This window comes from Balaenoptera borealis (assembly GCF_965194805.1).
Source record: "Balaenoptera borealis genome assembly, chromosome: 2".
In the NCBI taxonomy this organism is placed as follows: Eukaryota; Metazoa; Chordata; class Mammalia; order Artiodactyla; family Balaenopteridae; genus Balaenoptera; species Balaenoptera borealis.
Genome location: NC_138867.1, coordinates 119482611 through 119503639, shown reverse-complemented (window position 1 = coordinate 119503639; position 21029 = coordinate 119482611). Strand labels below are relative to the sequence as shown.

General features: G+C 44.5%; 1 protein-coding gene and 1 long non-coding RNA gene across 9 annotated transcripts in view; one reads left to right on the top strand and one right to left on the bottom strand.

Moving 5' to 3' along the window:
* LOC309622639 (protocadherin alpha-C2) overlaps positions 1-21029 on the bottom strand; it is a gene marked incomplete at its 5' end in the record, with an annotated part of 176592 nt that overhangs the window by 10492 nt on the left and 145071 nt on the right. The gene's annotated exons all lie outside the window — the stretch shown is intronic.
* LOC309622692 lies at positions 16028-20925 on the top strand. Its single transcript, XR_014241060.1, has 2 exons — positions 16028-20012; positions 20073-20925. It is a non-coding gene; the product is annotated as an uncharacterized lncRNA (long non-coding RNA).

Genomic DNA, 21029 nt, shown 5'->3' with positions numbered 1-21029 from the left:
ACAAATGTATACTTAAAGCCCATAGGTCTCTCCAGTCTCATGTATCCAACTGCCTATCTGGTATCTCCTCTTGGCAGTCTCATGGGCAACTCAAACTGAAGGAATCTGAAATCAAACTCATGATTCCTCTCCTCTATTCCCTTCTAAATCTCTCATCTCAATCGATGATATGCCATTCACTCCAATGCTCAAGGCAGAAGCTTCAGAGCCATTATTCATTTTTCTCTATTCTTCATTTATAATATACCAACACCTGTCATTTCAGCCTCCTAAACATATCTAGACTTTGTCCTCTTCTCATTTTCACTGCTGCTACCTTTTCTCAGGACACGATTATCTTGTATGTGAATTACAGCAATAGCCTCTTCCTTGTTCAGCCTGCTTCTACTTTTGCCTCTCTCTAACCTTCCACACATAGCCAGAGTCATCTTTATTCCTTAAAGTCTTTCTCCGTTTTAAAAATACTGAAGTATAACATGCACACAGTAAAAATCCTTTAAAAAATAGAAATTATTTTATATCACTCCCCTTGCTTAAAATTATTTGAAGGTTTTCTATTGCCTTGAGAGGAAAAAAAAATCAAACTCCTTAACATGGTATACAAAGCCCTTCAGTAGCCTGTTATTTTTTATTCTCCAATTTCACCTACAAGTGTCCCTCTTACCACTATCCTCCAGCCACACAGGTTTTCTTTCAATTCCTCAACACCCCTTGGGATTGTTTTTGCCTCAAAATCTGTATACATACGGTTTCTTTTTGCCTAGAATGGTCTCCCCTCCATGCTTAGCATGACTCCTCATTCTTCAAGTCTGTACTTAATTGAAATCTCTTCAGAGAGGCATTCTATGACCATCCTAGCCAAGCAGGACCCCCTTCACACCTATCTCTTATCACTGTAAGGTCCAGAGAAGCAGAAAATATGTATGTATTTTTTAATTTAAAAAAAAATTTTTACTGGAGTACAGTTGATTTACAGTGTTGTGTTTCAGGTGTATGGCAAAGTGAATCAGTTATACATACACATATATCCACTCTTTTTTTTTTTAGATTCTTTTCCCATATACGCCAGAGTATTGAGTACGTTCCCCGTGCTATACAGCAGGTTCTTTTTAGTAATCTATTCTATAAGGAAATATATCTGTTTTATTCACCAGTGTGTAGCCAGTGTCTAGCACAATTCCTGGCCCATAGCAGGTGTTTGATAAATACTTGCTGGATGGATGAATGAAAGGACTGATGTGAGAAATGGAAGTGGTGCCCACTCCTTAGCAGATCAAATAACTTTCCATTGCCGCACTCTGGAGTCCCTAAAGACAAGCAGGAAATGCATGTGAAGTGCTGAGGCTGACTCCAGCACAAATGAAAGAGCTCAATAAATGGAATCACACATGGGCAACTATACATGGCGCAGCTCTCAGGGCTAGGACGGCAGGGTAAGGATATTGCAAATTTAGTCCAAATACCAGCAGACTGTAGGGAAAGGGAGTAGGAGAGTTTCTTTTCTCCCATAAACCCCTTTGCTACACCATGCTTCCCCTGGCAGAGCTGACACTATAGCTCTTTGGACATAGGGCTATAGATATTTTTTTCTCTGAGACTGATTTCTTTGATTCGTCTAAGATAATCAAATCTGCAATTGAGCTCAGCCAGAATCTGCCTGTTGACCTTTCAAATACAGGCCCTGCCCCTGAGAGACTGAGACAAAAGTGAGAAATGCATTTAAAAGCCTCTGACTTGGCGTCTAGGAGAACTGGGTTTCAACACCACTCTGTAGTCCTTTAGTTGCTCTCACAGAGTCCAAGATGGAAATTTTTCCGACCACAGCCAGGACTCTGTATGAGGCCTCTAGGACTGTCATCTGGAGATGCAGAGTTCAGAGATATTTTTATCTTGCAGAGTTAAAGGACCTTAATGGCCGTGCCTATAGGCGGAGGGAGCCTCTCACAGCAGGATCCCTAAGAGTTGATGAGCTTCTTTTACATGTCACTGAGCTTCTTCGGCCTTTGTTGGGAGCCTTGGTTGGGTCTGATTCAGCCTCCACTCCAAGAAGAATTCAGGTGCATCCTCCTCATATTCAGCTTCTGCAGAGCAGAACAAGATCTGGTTTCTCCAGTGCCTCCCGGATCCTTGTACCCAACCTGTTCTGGCTGATGTGTGTGCAAACATCTCTGAGGGTTCATTCAGGTGAAATAATATCTTAAGGCTGTGACAAACAACATTTACTGACCTCCTAAATCTGAGTCCCTTTAGGCCAAGAGCACTGAAGCCCTTGACCACCTTCGCTTATAAAATGCTGTGACTTTGGGGCAGAATCAAGGCGATACTCCTTGATGAGAGTATCTCATGAGAAAGATGAAAAAGGAAGATGAGGAAAAGATGAGAAAAGAAGACGCACCTTTTCTGCCCCTAACCCCAGCCCAGGGCCAGTCTCAGGTCAGTCAAGGGAATGTTTCTTCTTTCAGTGCTGTCTCCCTCCCCCCTTCCTGGGACCTCCCACAGGTCCCCTCGCCTCTGCTCCCAGGGACCCAGCTCACTGGCTCACAAAGGCAAGACTGAGACTCAGCCACGACCCAAATGAATGGATCTACTAGAGCCTAGAAGGAGGACTTCTGAGAGACATCAAGCGGCGGAGGATCAGCCCTTCCCTGACATTCAGATTACAACCCAATGAAATTTGAAAGTTTAATAGAGTATGATCATAATTATAGTAAAAGGTTTTGCCTTTTTTTTTTTTAAATTGGCTGATTTCTCCACAGTAGGTAGGGATACATGTAAAAATATGAACAACATACACTTTTGTTTTACAAAGGCATATAGATCTGCAGCTTTAAAAACTGCCTTATGGGGGTAGCTGACCACTTCACCTAATCCAATAACCCACTTTAGGCACTTCCCTTAGACACTGCCCAGGGTCTTTTTGGCAACATTCCCTACTTTCTTCTTTCATTCTAAACTAACTCTGGCTGGAGTTTAGCCTCAGTGACTGGGAACAATTGAGCTGGAGGCTTTGCCAGTGCAGATGCCAGGGAAGGTCCTGAAGATTGTGAAGCAAATGCCAGACTTGTAAACCTACCCCCAACCCCTATTCTAATCTTCTCTGGACAATCAACTAAGGCCAGGAGAGGTTTATCTGATTTACACAGACTTCCCCTAACAGAACAACCCACAGTCATTTTGACCAACAATAGTACTTTCAGGAAAGTTCTTAGAGGGGCAAGGCTGGAGAATGTTGGAGGATTTTTAATCCTCTTCTCCTCTCCTCCTCTTGCTTTGCTCTTCTGAACTCGAGGGCTTGCCCTGGTTCTATCACTTAATGGTACATAGTCCTGGGCAATTTACATAAACGACTCTGAGCCTCAGTTGCCTCAGGCATAAAATGGAGGTGATCACCTTCCTGTCTTCATCAGGGTTATGAATTAGTTAACATTTACTCTGCCTTCCTATGTGCTAGGCACTGGGCTAAGCGGATCTGCATATGCTATATAATTTTTACTCCTCACAAGAACCATAGGAGGTAGATATTGCCAATATGCATGTCTGCTTTATAGATATGTTGGTTTTATAAATGAAGAGACTGAAGACCAATCGTCACAGGGTTACTAACTGGTGGAGTCTGGGACTCAAATCTAGGTAGTCTCACTCCAGTTACGAACGAGACCCACATCCTGAGCTGTATATGAAGGCCCTTTGAAAACCCTGAAGCATTCTACAAATGTAGCAATGGCTCTGGCTGTATCTGTTTAGTCACCATTTGGGAGACGGCGATGCAGGCAGGAGCCTCTAAGCGAGAATCAATAGAAAGAAGTGTGGCGGTGGGGGGAGGGGTGGGACTGCGGGAGGGAGCGCTCAGCTCTGGAAAATCGCAGCCCAGCCGGCAGGTTGCAGCCCCTCCCCTTCGCTCCCATTCATCCCTTTGTTACCATCTCTGGGATTCTGGTGCTGAGGTTAATAAAGAGCTTCCAGAAAACCCATCATTTTGATTAAAGCCGGGGACCATCTTGCCAGAAAGCACTCTGGAGCCTGCCTACTGCCCACTCCGCTAGGTCCGTGCAGCCAGCAAAGGCTATTAAATGATTACAGCCGTTTCCGGCCCCACCAGACAGCTCCCCTGGACTGCTTGCTCTCCGGCGCGGGCTGCTGCTTCTGCTGGTGCCTCTGGTCGCGCAGGGAAGGGTCAGGGCACGGAAGGCTGTGCAGATTCTGGGTTTGCAAGTGAACACCCAGGCTTTCTGCACAGGGACACCTCGCTTCTCCTGGACTCCTTTCCCACCCAGCCAGCCACTGCGGCCCTTCAAGCAGCTCCAATTTCATTTGAGCCTTCTGTGGCTTTGAGCAACCATTTCTTCTGTGTGTGTGTGTGTGTGTGTCTGTCTGTCTGTCTGTCTGTCTGTCTTTCTCTCTCTGTCTCTCCCTCTCTTTCTCTACCAGAACTTGGCAGATTGTAGAATTATACATGCTCAGACCAAAACGCAAAAAGCATCTGCCATCAAACCCACTGAAAGACCAGGATGTAAAACATATCTCGCTCCCTCCCCACCCCCTATCCCACCATCTGTAGGGTTTGTGGACTGCTTGGACAAGCTCCGCCTCCTCTCCCTCACTCGATCCTTTATGAATTGGGCAAAGTAAATCTGAGTAATTACAGCCCACAAAACACAGGAGGATGATGGCTGGAAACCCAAATCCTGTCCAGGATCAGAGACAGGGAAAGAAAGCTAAAACCACCTGGGCATTTCCCCACTGCTTCTTAGTCCTTCAATTGACAGTGGAAAGAATTTTCCATGGAAACAGGGGAACGCAAAAATATACTCCCTGTTCTCTTTAAGACTTTAGGCTCTAAAATCAGAATACTAGGCTTAAATCTGGCTACATCATGTAAATTACGTGATGTTTAGCAAATTAATTATCTCTGGGCCTCAGTTTTCATGTGTAAAGGAATAATACCATCCACCTCATAGGGTTGTTACAGGATTAAGTGTAATTATCCTTAGAGAGCGCATAACACAGTGCCTAGCATAAAGTAAAAGCTCATCACATTTTACCTGTTAGTAAGATCAGAGTAGCAGAAGATTCACTTGTTTAAGGAATATCAATCGATTGCTTATTATGGGCCAGGTACTTTCTTAGGCACTTTATTAAGCACTTTGCATATACATATATTTTATATATATATATATTATAAAAATATATATTTTTAAGATTTCCATTTTATAGATAAGGAAAGTGAAGGCTTGAATTACCGCAAGATTGTCTGCCCTGAATCAAACAGTGATTTGGTAATAAAGCTGAAAAATTATTCTTGTACTGACTCCTCAGCTCAATATTAGAATTATTATTATTTTTTACTTCTATTGAAGCCTTGGGGATGGGGGAGAAGACAGAGCGGAGCTGACTCACAGGCCTAGCATCCTGATCCCTGCAGTAGCTGGGAAGGGATGGTGTGTGTGTGTGTGATCAGAAGGTAGGCTTGGTGATGGGGAACTAATCCGATAGCCACTCCCCAGAGGCTGCCACTTCTGGGTGTTTCACCCGCTTAGGGTGGGTTGAGTGAGCTGGAAGAAGACTGTGCGGCTGTTTGGTGCCTCAGGCCACAGCTGGGCTAATTTTCAGTAATCTTGGAGCGGAAGAGATAAATGCAGTGGCATATTTTTAAAGCCATAGCTCTTGCTTTGTGCCCAAAATAACTCTGCCATTTCTAGGTTGACTATAAAGACACCACGTGCTGAGAACCCAGATTCAAAAACTGGAATGGCTGGTCTCAAATCTTCCTAGCTCTCCACAGCCAGCTAAAAAAACAAAATAAAATAACATTTCTTCTTTCTGTGACCCCGTCACCTAGGAGGGCTCAGGCTGCGTGGTTTTCTCTACCTTATTTTCTCGTCACTAAAGTCCTCCAGGGTCTTGGGAGGGCAATTTGTTCTTACAATGTCCCCTGCCCCAGCTGCTGTTATAACCTGGGGTAGCAGAATGCTTAAAATGAACGTTTGGGGGGTCACACATTTTGAGTTGAATCTCAGCCTTAGCACTTATTTGTTGTGTAACCTTGAGCAAGTCACTCAGCCTCTCAGTATTCTTTCACATGTAAAACAAAGATAACAATATCCATCTAATGGGATTGTGATCATTAAAAGGAGACAATGCTCATAAATCACACAGAATAACATTTGGCATGCAGAAGCCGAAATAGAGGATACGTATTATTACTACGCGGTAGTCCTCTAAGGAACCTGACTCCTCTAACAACTGATTCCTGGTTGCAGTACTTCCAGAAACTATTTTCCAGGGGCCCTCCTCCCATCAGGCTCTGCCCCTCCCAGGGATCATTAAAACTGGCTAGCTGTGAGTCTTCCAGCTTAGAAACAGTTGCTAGGTAGGGAGCCATTCTCCAGAGCCCTCAGAAACAGGCAGGAAGGAGGCAGCTCAGGCAAGGTGGACAGCAGCCTGGATTAGGTATCAAAAGCCTTGGGTTCAAATTGCAGCTCCACGATTCCGCTTTCCAGTCTTTTCTACTGCACTGTTTGGGTGACAGTGACTCGTAGTTTCTTTATCTGTAAAATGGATATAGTAGCTACCTCCCAGAGGCATTGTTATCCATTCAACTAAATTTATTTATTATGTACAATAAATCAGACATGGTGCTAGGAATTAGGGTATAGGGTTATGAAGAATACTTGGACAGGTACCCTGCCCTCAAAGAGTTACAGTGTAGAAAAAGACAAGTAAATGAATAAATGCAATATTGTTTTAAGGAATAAACAAGGTAGAGAAACTCTGACATCTTTATGGCATTAAACTCTCTAGAGAGAGTATGTGCAGAGGTTAAGAGCACAAGAGCCTTGCTTCAGATCCTGGCCCCAACATTTACTAGACAGATGTGTGACCTTACTTAACCCTAGATGTCTCAGTTTCCTAAGCATTAAAATGGGTATAATAATAGACTTATCTCTGTGGGTGGTTATACAGATTAAAGGAGTTAATACATGTAAAGTGTTTAGAACAATACTTGGCTTGAGTGCACAAAACATGGTTTAAGTGCTCAATGCAGGTGAGCTATTACTGTTATTATTCACAAGTAAATTCTCTCCTTTCGGTGCTCCAGTATTCTCAACCCTGAGGGCTAAGTCCCTTGAAGATGGTGTCACTGAGTTTAAGTGACAGAGAGGTGGGGGTTAGAGGGAGTGTATAACAAGTGCAGTCAACCCCAGATAAGAGAGCTCCAATTTGATATGTTCATACCCTATAACCAATAATCCCACTTCTGAAAATTTATTCTATATAATACTAGGAGTGCAAAAGATATATGTATAAGAATGTGGGGACTTCCTGGTGGTCCAGCGGGTAAGACTCCATGCTCCCAATGCAGGGGGCCCAGGATCAATCCCTGGTCGGGGAACTAGATCCCGCATGCATGCCGCAACTAAGAAGCCCGCATGCCTCAACTAAGAGATTCCTCATGCCGCAACTAAAGATCCCGCGTGCCGCAACAAAGACCAGGCGCAGCCTAAATAAATAAATATTAAAAAAAAAAAAAGAATGTGTACATTGTTTAAAAAACGAATAGGGACTTCCCTGGTGGTCCAGTGGTTAAGAATCTGCCTTCCAATGCAGGGAATGTGGGGTCGATCCCTGGTCAGGGAATTAAGATCCCACATGCTGCGGGGCAACTAAACCTGCCTGTCACAATTAGAGAGCCCACATGCCACAACTACTGAGCCCGTGTGCTGCCTCTCAACTAGAGAGAGGCCCGTGTGCCACAAGGAAGAGCCTGCGCGCCACAACAAAAGATCCTGCGTGCCGCAACTAAGACCTGATGCAGCCAAATAAATATTTTTTAAAAACCATATATACCAATGGGAAACTGGATAAATAACATAATATAGACATACAACACTGTATGCCCTTATTAAAGAAGAATGAGGCAGGTCTATATGTAGTGACTTGGAAAGGTATTTGTTAAAAAATAAAAACAAGCTATATACTAATATGCATAATATTATCCCATTTTGCTTTTGGAAAGCCTACATATTTTTTAATAGACATAGAAAAAACATTCATACATCAATTACATAATTAAAAATTAATTTGAAAAATATTTGGAAGACTGAACCCTGGTGTAAACTCTGGACTCTGGGTGACAGTGATGTGTCAGCATAGGTTCATCAACTGTAACAAATGCACGCTCTGGTGCTGGTTAACAACAGTGGTGGAGCCTGGGCAGGTGTGAGGACAGGAGCTTACGGGAACTCTGTACTTTCCACTCAATTTTGCTATGAACTGAAAACTGCTCTAAAGAAATAAAGTTTATTAATTAAAAAATATATTTGAGGGCTTCCCTGGTGGCGCAGTGGTTGAGAATCTGCCTGCCAATGCAGGGGACACGGGTTCGAGCCCTGGTCTGGGAAGATCCCACATGCCGCGGAGCAACTGGGCCCGTGAGCCACAACTACTGAGCCTGAGCGTCTGGAGCCTCTGCTCCGCAACAGGAGAGGCCGCGATAGTGAGAGGCCCGCGCACCGCGATGAGGAGTGGCCCCCGCTCGCCGCAACTGGAGAAAGCCCTCACACAGAAACGAAGACCCAACACAGCCAAAAATAAACATAATAAATAAATAATAAATAAAAATTAAAAAAATATATATATATATATATTTGAAGCATACAGACAAAACTGTTAACGGTGGTTGCCTCACTGAAGGGGAGTGGAACGGAGGGAAACTTGAATATTTTCACGTAAATGATGCTGTATTGTTTAATATTTACATCAACAATGTAACTGTGTATTATTTTATAATACAGTACTTTAAACTTTACAGTACAAAAAATCTGGGGGATACACACTAAACTGCTGGTAGCGGATGACTGAAGTTAGGGGAGTAAGGTGCTACCCATTTTTAAAATTAATTAACTTATTTATTTTGGCCGTGCCACGTGGCATGTGGGATCTTAGTTCCCTGACCAGGAATCAAACCCATGCCCCCTGCAGTGGAAGTATGGAGTCTTAGCCACTGGACCGCCAGGGAAGTCCCCTACTCATTTTATTTTAGTTTTTACAGATTTAATTTGTTATGATTTTTGTCCTTTTAGAATCAGAGACAGAGAGATTAAAAAGAATACTAGTCCAGCCTACTTGCTTAATCAGCTGCAAATTCAAAAACTAGCTCAAAAACTAGCTGAGGCAAAATGTCACTGCCCCAGGTAGCCTGCACCCAGGACCAGCTACATAATTTGCAGGGTCCACTGCAAAATGAAAATGGGGGGCCCCTTGTTAAAAAAATGATTAAGAACTTCAAGGCGGCGAAAGCATAGTATTAAACCAAACAAGGCATTTTCCAAGTGCCGGGCCCCACGCAGCAGCCTTTCCTGGACCCCAGAGCCCACCGCTGGGCTCCTCCTTCAGTACCGCAACCTGACCGTGACTCTTCACAGTGGTCTCACCCTGCCTGTCCCACCTGAAACTGGGCGAGGCATCACCATGTCACTCAGTGAGAACACTGCGTCTGGTTTTCGTTAGGTTTTCACATTTTCTCTTCTCTTTCTTCTTCTCTTCTCCCCACCCCATACTTTGTCACAATCTGCTCTTCTTAAGATTTAGCAGCAATCCCAGGCTCTCTGTTGCTGTGTCACTTTGCGGCCTTGAGCAACCATTTCTAGACAAACCGTGATACCTCTGCATTGAGGGTGTAAAACGGAGGTGCTGTCAGAACACTGCAGGGAGGAGGGCAGGAGAATGAGTGTCGTCGGGGAGAACCCTCTCCACCACCACCATCCCCCGACTCTGTGCACCCTAAGACCATTCCATTTCATCTAGCAAAGACGTTGTGAATCCTATTTACTGTGTGCCAGGTATTGTGCTAAGTGCCAGGTGTATTAAACTGAGAAAATGGTAACACTTTTGAGTGCTTACCATGAGCTAAGCACCGTGCTAAGCATTTCACAGGCATCATCTCACTTAATCCTTACAGCAGCCTCCAGTCTTTCCTTTTTTTCACATTAATAAATCTGAGGCACAATGATGAAGTTGTACCACAGGGAGCCGAGGCACTGTGCAATGCCATGCTACCTCCCTTAAAAAGCTAACACAGGCAAAATTTAAACAAGCCTTCCCTTCACGCTCCACATTTTCTTAGACACCAACAAACCAAGTCCAGCAGAGTTACCTAAGAACATTTCCAAGGCCACGCCTTTTTACAAAAATGCTGCATTCATCACCCTCTTGGTCCCACATTTCTAGACACTCAAAGTTTCTAATCCCTGATTTAGGTGGAAGAAAACAGTTAAGTCGATAGCTCATGAATTTGTCTTGACACATTACAGGATGATTTGTGCAGATTCAGCGGAGCTAAGGAGGCTCAATAGAGGCTCAATAGAGGCTCCTTTCTTAAAAACAAACCAACCAACCTGGTGGCTCTCCACTGCCAGCAACTGAATGGAAGTTCTAATTCTTTAGCAGGATTGTTGAAGCTCAACAAAATCGGACTCCAGTCTACCTTTCTGATCTCATTTCCCAACAGTCCTCCATCCTACCCCGCCCATCAAACGCACTCATTCTGTTCACCCAGATTATGCCTTCTGGGTTTAAGGCTCACACACGCGCATGTATTGTTCCCTTTGTCTGGAACTCTCTTTCTTCCCACATTCTACGTACCATCCTTCAATACCCAGTATTGAATGTCACATACTCTTTGATCTGGTCCCCTAAATTCCCAATTCCATCTTCTGGGCTCCCACAATATCTAACATTCATGGTTGCTGAGGGAGGGTTTGGGCCCTGTGAAAACAATTAAGAGGTCCTTATCAGGAAAGATGAACCAGCTGACCATATTTACATGGGGTTTGTATGGATTACAACATAGATAGACTCTGGGTCCCATTCTGGACCGACAGGCCCTGGTGGTTTGTCCCAGCTTCCTTATTGGACCTGCCTATACATGGCACTATTACGGTCCTGACACTGTAATATTTCCATCTTATTTCTTTACATTTCTGTCTCCCCCACTAGATGATGAGGACAGGACTGTGTTATATTTAGTATTGTATTCACATCACCTAGAACAAAGACTGGCTATAAGTAGGTACTTAACAAATGTTTGTTTAATGACTATAGGAAGTTCCAACCAAATTCTACACTGAAGCCAAGCCAAGGAGAGTACCCTTGGACAGGATAGTCTAATACTTTATGTGTGTGTGTGTGTGTGTGTGTGTGTGTGTGTGTGCGTGAGAGAGAGAGGGAGGGAGGGAGGGAGGAAGAGAGAGGATATGAATCAATGAATGAATGAATGAATGGGTATTTTAAAAGAGAATGCTTCTAGTGGTGGTGGTTAATGGTAAAGTTCTAGGGACCTGCCTGTTAGGTGAGTTTTGTGAGGATCTTCCTAGTGCCCTTCAAATCACAACCATTTAGAAAGCTAGTATCTTGGAGGCAAGGTTGTGACCCTGAGTGAGAAAAGACCAAGGAAAGTAATTTATATCTCTAAGTGCCCAGAATTAGAGACAGCACACTGAAAAGCTCATCTTCCCTACAGAAATTTCCCCAAGGCAGATATTTAGAATCAATTTATACTTGGTCCAACAGAGGGAAATTGACATGACACTGATCATTGACTAAACACAACCCCACTGGCTGCAGATTGAGGGACAGCAGTCGAATCGACATCTTAGTGACACAAGGAGCCTCTAGGGGATGCTGGCCTCCAAGGAGAATCTTCCATGGGTCTCATGGCTAGTCACTGTCAGAGGCAAGAGGGTGATTTAGTCTCCAGTCAGAGCTGCTGAGGGTGCTGAGATGCTCCAGGCTTTGGAAGTGTTTAGCCTGTTAGGATCTCAAGGAGGTAGCTAGTGTGAGAATAGGTTTGTTATGCAAATGCTCCTAAAAAACAAACAAACAAATCCTGAATGCATGTGTATCCATAGAATTGGCCTACAACCACCCTGCCCCTGACACAGGAGGCATCCCTGAGGAAAAGTGAGATTTAGAAATAGTGACTGACTTTTCTGCTAGCTACCATGCCCTTTATTCATTTATTTATTTTAATTTAAATTAAAAAAAAAATTTTTTTGGCTGCGCCACGCGGCATATAAGATCTTAGTTCCACGACCAGGGATCAAACCCGCCCCCCCTGCATTTGAAGCGTGGAGTCCTAACCACTGGACTGCCAGGGAATTCCCTGGATTGCGTTTCCCGATTGTGCCAAATTAGCATCAACAGTTACTGTTCTTTCATGACATACCTCTTACCTAATTAATTCTCTTTCTCTGCTCTAGCTCAGCCAATCGAACCAGGACAGTTCCCCTTCCTCACTAAGGGAGAGGTCTGCCATTCTTGATTTTCTTCCCTTGCATTTGGGAGCTAGAGGCCCTGTGGTATTCTCCAGAACTTCTTTACCAATAATAAGCCTGATTCTGAACTTTGATTTCCTCAGGTGGCCCCATGCATCGATTGCTAATTAGCTAAGATCTGGAGAGAAAGGGGGTGATGAATAGTCTCCAGCAAACTTCTGGCAATTAATACCTTTTAAAAGGCTTTTAAAGTCTAGTCCACACTGACTACACCCTCTTCAGGGTCCTAATATGCACCTTATTTTACCTTCGTCTCTACTGAAATTTACAGACAGACACACACAGCCACTGCTGCCTGCACATAAATGACCCTGAGGTAGGCAGGATAATGGTGCCCCAGAGATTCCCACATCCTAACTCCTGAAACCTGTGAATATGTTATGTTACATGGTAAAAAAGACTTTGCAGATGTGATTAAATTAAGGATCTTGTGCTAAAGTGATAATCCTGGATTATCTAGGTGGGCCCAATGTAATCGCAAGGGTCCTTACTAGGGAAAGAGGGAGGCAGGGGAGTCAGAGTGAGATTTGCAGATGCTATGTAGCTGGCTTTGAAGATGGAGCAAGGAGCCACTGAGCCCAGAAATGAAGGTAGCCTGAGAGCTGGAAAAGACAAGGAAAAAGGTCCTCCCCTAGAGCCTGCAGAAGGAATGCAGCCCTTCCAACACACTGATTTTTTTTTTTTTTTTTTGGCTGCTTTTTGGGTGGGTCTTCGTTGCTGCACGCGGGCTTTCTCTAGTTGCAGTGAGCGGGGGCTACTCTTCGTTGTGGTGCGCAGGCTTCTCATTGCAGTGGCTTCTCTTGTAGCAGAGCTCGGGCTCTAGGCACGCGGGCCTCAGCAGTTGTGCCTCACGGGCTCTAGAGTGCAGGCTCAGTAGTTGTGGTGCACGGGCTTAGTTGCTCCGCGGCATGTGGGATTTTCCTGGACCAGGGCTCGAACCCGTGTCCCCTGCATTGGCAGGTGGATTCTTAACCACTGAGCCACCAGGGAAGCCCCAACATGCTGATTGTTAACCCAGCAAAACCCATTTTGGACTTCTGGTTTCCAGAACTATAAGGTAATAAATTTGTATTGTTTTAAATCACCCAGTTTGTGGTCATTCGTTATGGCAGCCCTAGAAACTAATACAGATTTTGGTATCTGGAAGTGGGGTGTTGCTGTTACAAATAAGTAAAAATGTAAAAGTGGCTTTGGCATTGGGCAGTGGGCAGAGATTGGAGGACTTTGAGGAGCATGGAGAAATTGCCTGGATTACCTTGAAAAGACTGTTAGTAGAAATATGGATATTAATGACTCTGCCAGAGAGGACTCAGAAGTGAGGAGTATGGTAGAGAAAACATATATTGTCTTGGGGAATACCTAACTTGTCATGAACAGACTGTTGTAGAAATATGGACATTAAAGGTGCTGCCAGGGAGGGCTCAGATGGAAATGAGGAACATATTATTAGAAACTGAAGGAAAGTGGATCCTTGTTACATAGTGGCAGGAACCTACCTACATTTTAGCAGCAGTAAAACCCATTTTGTACTTCTGACCTCTAGAACTGTAAGATAATATATCTGTATTGCTTTAAGTCACAAAGTTTGTGGAAACTGATTACAGCAGGAATGGGAAAGTACTATAGACCCCTACAGTCGGCCTGGAACTCAGACAGTGAACAGTCTTCTCCTAGTTACCCAACTATTCGCTTCACCTGGCAAGTGGGACAAAGTAACAGTAGTGTGTTATTTAAATGCATAGGGTTCAGCAGCAGGCAGACATGGGTTCAGATATTGCCTCAGCCATTGCTATTCCCTGATGAGTTCAACAAATATTTTTAAGCACCATCATGTACTAGACAGCTGCCTTGACACTGGGAATATAAAAGTGAGCAAAAAACACCTACTAGATGTGAGGAAGGATGACTGTAAGGAAGTCATTTAATTCCTGTGAGCCTCAATTTTCCTAATCTAGAACATGGGAATAATAATCACTTCTCTCTTGTTTAAAGACGCAATGCATGTAAAGTCCTTATCACAGTTCTCCATAAATAACAGCTATTATACAGTCTTCCTTTCTCTTGTTCTAAAATGCTATTTCTACAACCCAGGCAGGCAACAGCACAGGATTCAAAAACTTTGAAACTTCAACGACAAAGACCCTCCAACTGACACACACACCTCCCTACTAATAGGCATTAGCTGAGAGAAGGGAACTTCTGCTAACTTCTAATATTCCTTGCTCATCATCACACACAGAGCCAGCCTCACAGGCTCAAGGGCAGCCACCTCAGGGCTGTTTACACATCTGGTGATGCCCTTCTCCCCCCAGAACTCTGACATGGAGCTTGGTGTGCATCTAACGTAAGTCATTTACACTGGCTGAAGCTTCTAGCTTTGTCACAGACCTTTGGGTGACACCAGGTGACTATGGAAACAGACATATGACATATGTGTGCTTGGGTAAGACAGTATCTACGACGCAGAGTCAAAGAAAATAAGAGAGGTGACTTGGGGAATGTCACCTCACTACTCAGCTTGGCCCACGATGTCACCTAGAGCAACAGCTCTGGACACGGGATTGGGCCAATGTTGGAAGTAAACCCAAGCTGGCAGGCTTTCTTGGACCATCAACAACAAACTTGTTTGTTCAGACTTTCTGTACGGGACAGGCTTTCCTTCTTTTTAAAGTTGGTTTGGTTGTTTTTCACATGCAATCGCAGCTATAATCTGGAGGCTTAGGGTACTCTGCTTGGGATTCAGCAGCCCAGGGCCACGACTCTAGCAACAATAAACTTCTCATCATTCCTATTGTCTTGTGGATCCAAATTTGGTTCCTGAAAGTTACCTTTTCTCACCCTAACCTTCTGTAGTTAACCTCTTGAGTCTGACTTCTACAAAGCTCTCCATTTCCTATTTTAATACTATGCATGTTATTTCCTTTGGTACTGCCATCCTCAGGACTGCCTTCTCCCATCCTTCACCTAGCCCACTGCCTTGGAGTTAGACCTTTCCAGGCAGCGTACTGCTGAGGAAGCTCCCGGTCTCACTGAGATGAGAGTGGAACAGCATCCATCTCTGCTCCCTGTCCTTTCTATAACTGTGGGTAACAAGCTCCAAGCGCTGAGGCAGAGAGAGGCTTCTCTCCAACCCACAGGCTCATTTCCAGGCCTCCTGGCGCTGAGCTCTCTTATGACCCTCCCCTCGAGGCCCCTAGTCTCCAGCCAGTGCTTGACCTGAATATGTTTCTCCAGGTTAGGCAATGACCTTCTCAACTGCAAAGGTGACTGCCTCTGAGAAAAAGAACTTTTCAAGTTCTTTTGGAATCTGGACTGAGTTGCTCTGAAAATATCTGTCATTAAAGATCCTTGCTGTTGCTGGGGACCAGCTCTCATTTCTAGTTTACTAGAATCAGTGAGGCTGAGGGCAACGCCTGCTGGAGCTGCAAAGCTTAAAGGCATTACAAGTTATCACTACCCCTCTGCCCTCAACCCAGGCCGTAAATAGGTCTTTCTTGTCCAAGCACCTCCCAGGGAGGTGCTCCAAGCCCACCAATTCTATACAATCCAAGCACTCTTTCCCACAGAATGAACTGCTGACTCTCACCCGCCACTTCCACTTCCCCACAAAGCTCTCAAACACACAGGTGGCCTGTCGTCTTTGAGCCAAGTCAGGTAGCAGAGTTGGTGACACACACACACACCCCCCTTCCTTGGTCCTTGAGACCCTAGGATCTCCCCAACAGAAACTTGAATTTCCCTTTCGATAAGGGGCTTAAAAATTCAGCTACAAAAGACGGTGTGTAGAGAAAGCTAGAAGGCAGGGTTATTCAGAAACTCTCCTGTCCCAAGCAACACTCAAACAAAAGAAGGATGAAGTGTATTATTTTCCTAAGACATATGCAAAAGTTGTTTCTCATGATGAAGTTTGCAGGGGCCAGACTGTACTGCTCCAGTGGCTCATTAGATGGACCAATGATAACCAGAGGGACTGTAATGAGTGTCCATTTCCTGACCCTGCATCAGCTGCTTCTCTGCCTCTGCGGGATTTGAAGGGAACTGCAGCCTAAGAGAACGGTTCCTGCCCCTCCTCTCTCCTCACTGCACTCTCCTCTCCAAAATGTATGCCCAGGAGCACACGTCTGAGCGCTCAAGGGATTCGCTTTTCAGGAGGCACATGATCTGTTGCGGGTCTCTGACACAGAAGAAATTCTTTTACTGTGTATCACGGCCCCAACCCTGACTGTATCCTGCCCAGGGCTACCGAACCTGGAAGAATGGGTGTAGGAAAAATGAGAGAGGTTCAGGGAATACAGGGTGGAGGGAAGGAAATATCTCAGAATCTATTTATTCAACAGAAACTTTTGATTTCAGGAAAAGCAGGAATTCTTCATTCTAGTTTTTTATTTACATGACCATTAAAAATAGAGGTGCAGAGTGTTCTCCTAAGAAGGAGTTGAAGAAAGTCACGGATGGAGCCAGCAGAGACTTAAACTTCCCAGCTTCTCCTGGGTAGAGGATTCTAATTCCCCTTCTCACACCACCTCACTCCCTCCCTCCAGGCCAGGTCAGAACACACAAGATGAGCTACATAGAGGACTCCAACAGACATGATGAGCTCCACAACCCCGGAAAGTAAAAGTGTATCTTACACAAGGACTTACTTTCCTCGGCTACTAGACACGACTAAGGCAAGCTGGCACTCCTGGGCTGTGAGATGCGAGGTGACAGTGGAGGATACTGACGGGAGGGAGCTGCTCCACCCACATAGATCGCAGATCTTATTTTTTTTTCCCTGATAAAGATATGCTCACATCTCCCAGGACTATCGTTGCCATGACAACAGCAGAAGTTGAGGGTGAGCAGGTTAGTGGAACAGCATGCTTTCTAAATTCTCAAACAAGGCCTGAGGCTGCAGTCACTCATGATGTGGAAAAATTCATGTTGACGGTACTCCTATATGGATTCCCCCAAATTTAAGGATCATGGCTTCTTTCTGGGGGAGAATCAGAGACGGAGGTCTCCACGGAGCCCCTCCGTGGGGAGGTGATTTTGTCAGGGAGGTAGGAATCCCTAAGACAAATAAGAGCATGAATCTCCCTATAAAACTAGGGCACATAAACTGTCCGTTTTCCACAGAGTAAAGAGATGCAGCAAACCAGGGCAAAAACAATCCCCCAAGGACACAAAAAGGCGCTTTTTAAAAAATCTGCTCTGTAATAAAGCCTTCCCACAGAGACTACTCAGAACAACTCAGACCTAAATTCTGAAGTTGAAGGATAGACTCATACCTTGAAAAATCATAAAAATAACTACCATTTACTAAACAGTGTTCTCCAGGCTGTGTGTGTTATCTCATCTAATTCTTGCCAACAACCCTGTAAGGTAGACGCTACTACTATCTCCATTTTACAGAGAAAGAAACTGGGACTCAGAAAAGTTATGTAATGGTCCCAGGAACATACAATTGCTGAGTGGCAAGCTAGAATTCAAATGAGGTTTACTCTGACCCAGAGCCTAAGCTCTTGCGTATCATCTCTCTGATATGGGGAAAGGCTTCCTGCTTCCTGTAAGAATCATAAACAGATGGCTTCCCTGCATGGTTTCTGAGCCTTCAAAGGTATCAGACAATCTCAGGAATATTTACTATCAACTCTATAACCTTAGGGTTCATCAGGATCACTTGGAGGGCTCCTTAAAACACAGATGGCCAGGCCCCAGCCCGAGAATTTCAGATTTGATAGGTATTGTCAGTGTGGCTCTGGGCACCATACCTTGAGAACCCCTGTGTAGTCACTCTAAACTAAGCTTCTCTATACAGATGAACCTGTTTGCAAGGCAGAAATAGAGACACAGACGTAGAAAACAAACGTATGGACACCCAGGGGGGAAATTGGGGGTGGGCTGAATTGGGAGATTGGGACTGACATATATACACTAACTTATATGTATAAAATGGATAACTAATGAGAACCTGCTGTATGGCACAGGGAACTCTACTTCACTGTACAGTAGAAACTAACACAACATTGTAAAACAACTATACCCCCATAAAAAAAGAGACAGAGATAATGCAGGCAACAACACAGAAGAATGAAAGCCCCCCCCAAAAAATAAAATAAAAAATAAACTAAGCTTCTCTAAGGAAACCTCATGGCCTTAGTTGCCTCACCTACCTAATTAACCTTTCACACTTCAGCCCCAGATCCTCTGGGGTGTTCCTTGAAAAGCTATAATGTTATCTTTGGCAGTGCTGTGCATTTCGGAATTCCTCCACTGATGATTCTTTGGCTGACCTCTGAGCTCTTTTGAATTCTGTGCTCTTTTGAAAATAGCGAATATCTCCCACTCCAAAATTAATTTACTATTGCCTTCGGTAAGTCCTGAGATCCCATGAAATGTAGAAAGAGGAGCCTGGAAGGACCAGTGCAAGATAGCAAAGCAGCCAGGGGCCCCGAAGCCAGACTAGCTCTCTTGAAGGCAGGGACAGTCTTTTTATAATCTCTTGGGATTCTCTCTAGGAACTGTCACAAGAGGGCACTCATTAAACCCTGTTCAGAGCTTGACACTGAGAACGTTAAAAGAGTTGTAAGCACGAATGACTGGCCCTTTAACGCCCTCAGCCCCCCAACACATCCCTCCATCTGAAGGATAACTGTGTGCTGTGCTCTCCCTACTCAGCTCCTTTTCTTTCCCTGTTCAGTCTCACTGAGCTGCCAAAGAAATAAGAAGCCTGTGGTCCAGGTCTGCTCACACGGAGGCAAGGCTGGAGAAAGTGGCCAACAATTGGGATTAACAGATTTAATGCCCGACTTGTTTATCCTGCAGGAAACATCACCTGGTGATGTCACCATTGATCCCTTCAGAGCGTGGCATCTTAGCCTAGGTTTCTGTGGACTGTGAAAATGAATGAGCAGTTTGGGGACAAAGCCAAATAATTCATCAGTGGGGAAAAACAACTACAAAGAACACATGTGAGGGAGGATCGGTCACAGCAGGCCTCTCTCTATTCCCATGGCTGCCACTGTTGCAGGTGTTGGTGTCAGAAGGTGTTGGTTCCTGAGAAGGTCTCAGACACAAGTGAAAGGAGACTCAGGCGCCACTAGGAAGCCTATTGGAGGCAACTGCACTTTCGTCATGAAACACTAAGGGCAACAGAATCTGTGAAAGGCAGGCTCTACTTGGGAATGAAAGCAACCAAGTTTTTTTCCTTTTTCTCAGGCAGAACTGATAAATTCTCCTCATGCCATCTCCAGGAGGGCGGCTGGGGGTGACGGGACTGTACAGATGTCAGGATGATCCGGACAACCTTAGAGGGTCTGTATCTGGGTTCAGAAATGAGAACTACTGAATTCTGGCTAAGATGCTACCAGCTAAGGCCACAACACAGACTGCATGAAACAAAAGTATACCAGAAAAAAAGGAATAAAAAGATTAGACATTTGGGACTTCCCTGGTGGTCCGGTGGTTAAGAATCCACCTTCCAATGCAGGGGACGCAGGTTTGATCCCTGGTTGGGGAACTAAGATCCCACATGCCACGGGGCAACTGAGCCCTCACACCGTAACTACTGAGCCCGCACACCACAACTATTGAGCCCATGCACTCTAGAGCCCACGCGCCACAACTAGAGAGCCCGCAAGCTGCAACTACTGAGCCTGCGTGCTCTGGAGCCCGTGTGCCACAACTAGAGAGCCTGTGTGCTGCAACTACTGAGCCCATGTGCTCTGGAGCCTGAGCGCCACAACTAGAGAGAAGCTTGTGTGCCACAATGAAGAGCCCGCACATCGCAACGAAAAATTCCACACGCCGCAACTAAGACCTGATGCAGCCAAATAAATAATTAAAAAAAAAAGATTAGACATTTATTAATACTATATGTCAAGCACTATATTCAGCTCTTTCTTCTTTAGTTATCATGGCAAATAGATAAGATAGGTGTTATAATTATACCCAATTTACAGATGGGGTAATTAAGAAAACATGAATTTAAGCAATTTGCTTATGCTCACCCAGCAAGTAAGTTTGAAATTGCAATTCAGTTCAGATTTGACTCTAAACCATAATCTTCACCTTTATGCCATATTCCTTCCAAACATTGCAGAACATATTTTGAGTCCTAAAACTCTAAAGTACCAAAAGGACAGAGCAGAACACAGAGGAGCATCTCTCTAATGTCCTATCACTGGTGCAGAGGTATGCTGAAAAGTATGGTTAGGTCACCCGTAGAGTAATTGGAAGATATAAGCTCTGTCCAGCTCAGTCCATGAAAACTGTGACTCATGACTCAACAGCCAGGCACAGTACTGGAGAGAAGGGATTATACAAGAGGAGTTAGGACATTTGGGAAGTGGAGCCATGGCAACTCGTTCCCTCTCTTCTGTCAAGAAGATGGGTTCCTCCCTCCTACACTGTTGGTGGGAATGTAAATTGGTGCAGCCACTATGGAAAATAGCATGGTGGTTCCTCAAAAAAACTAAAAATACAGTCGCCATATGATCCAGCAATCCCGCTCCTGGGCATATATCCGAACAAAACTATAATTCGAAAAGATACATGCACCCCTATGTTCATAGCAGCACTGTTTACAATAGCCAAGACATGGAAGCAACCTAAATGTCCATTGACAGATGAATGGATAAAGAAGATGTGGTAAATATATACAATGGAATATTACTCAGCCATAATAATGCCACTTGCAGCAACATGGATGAA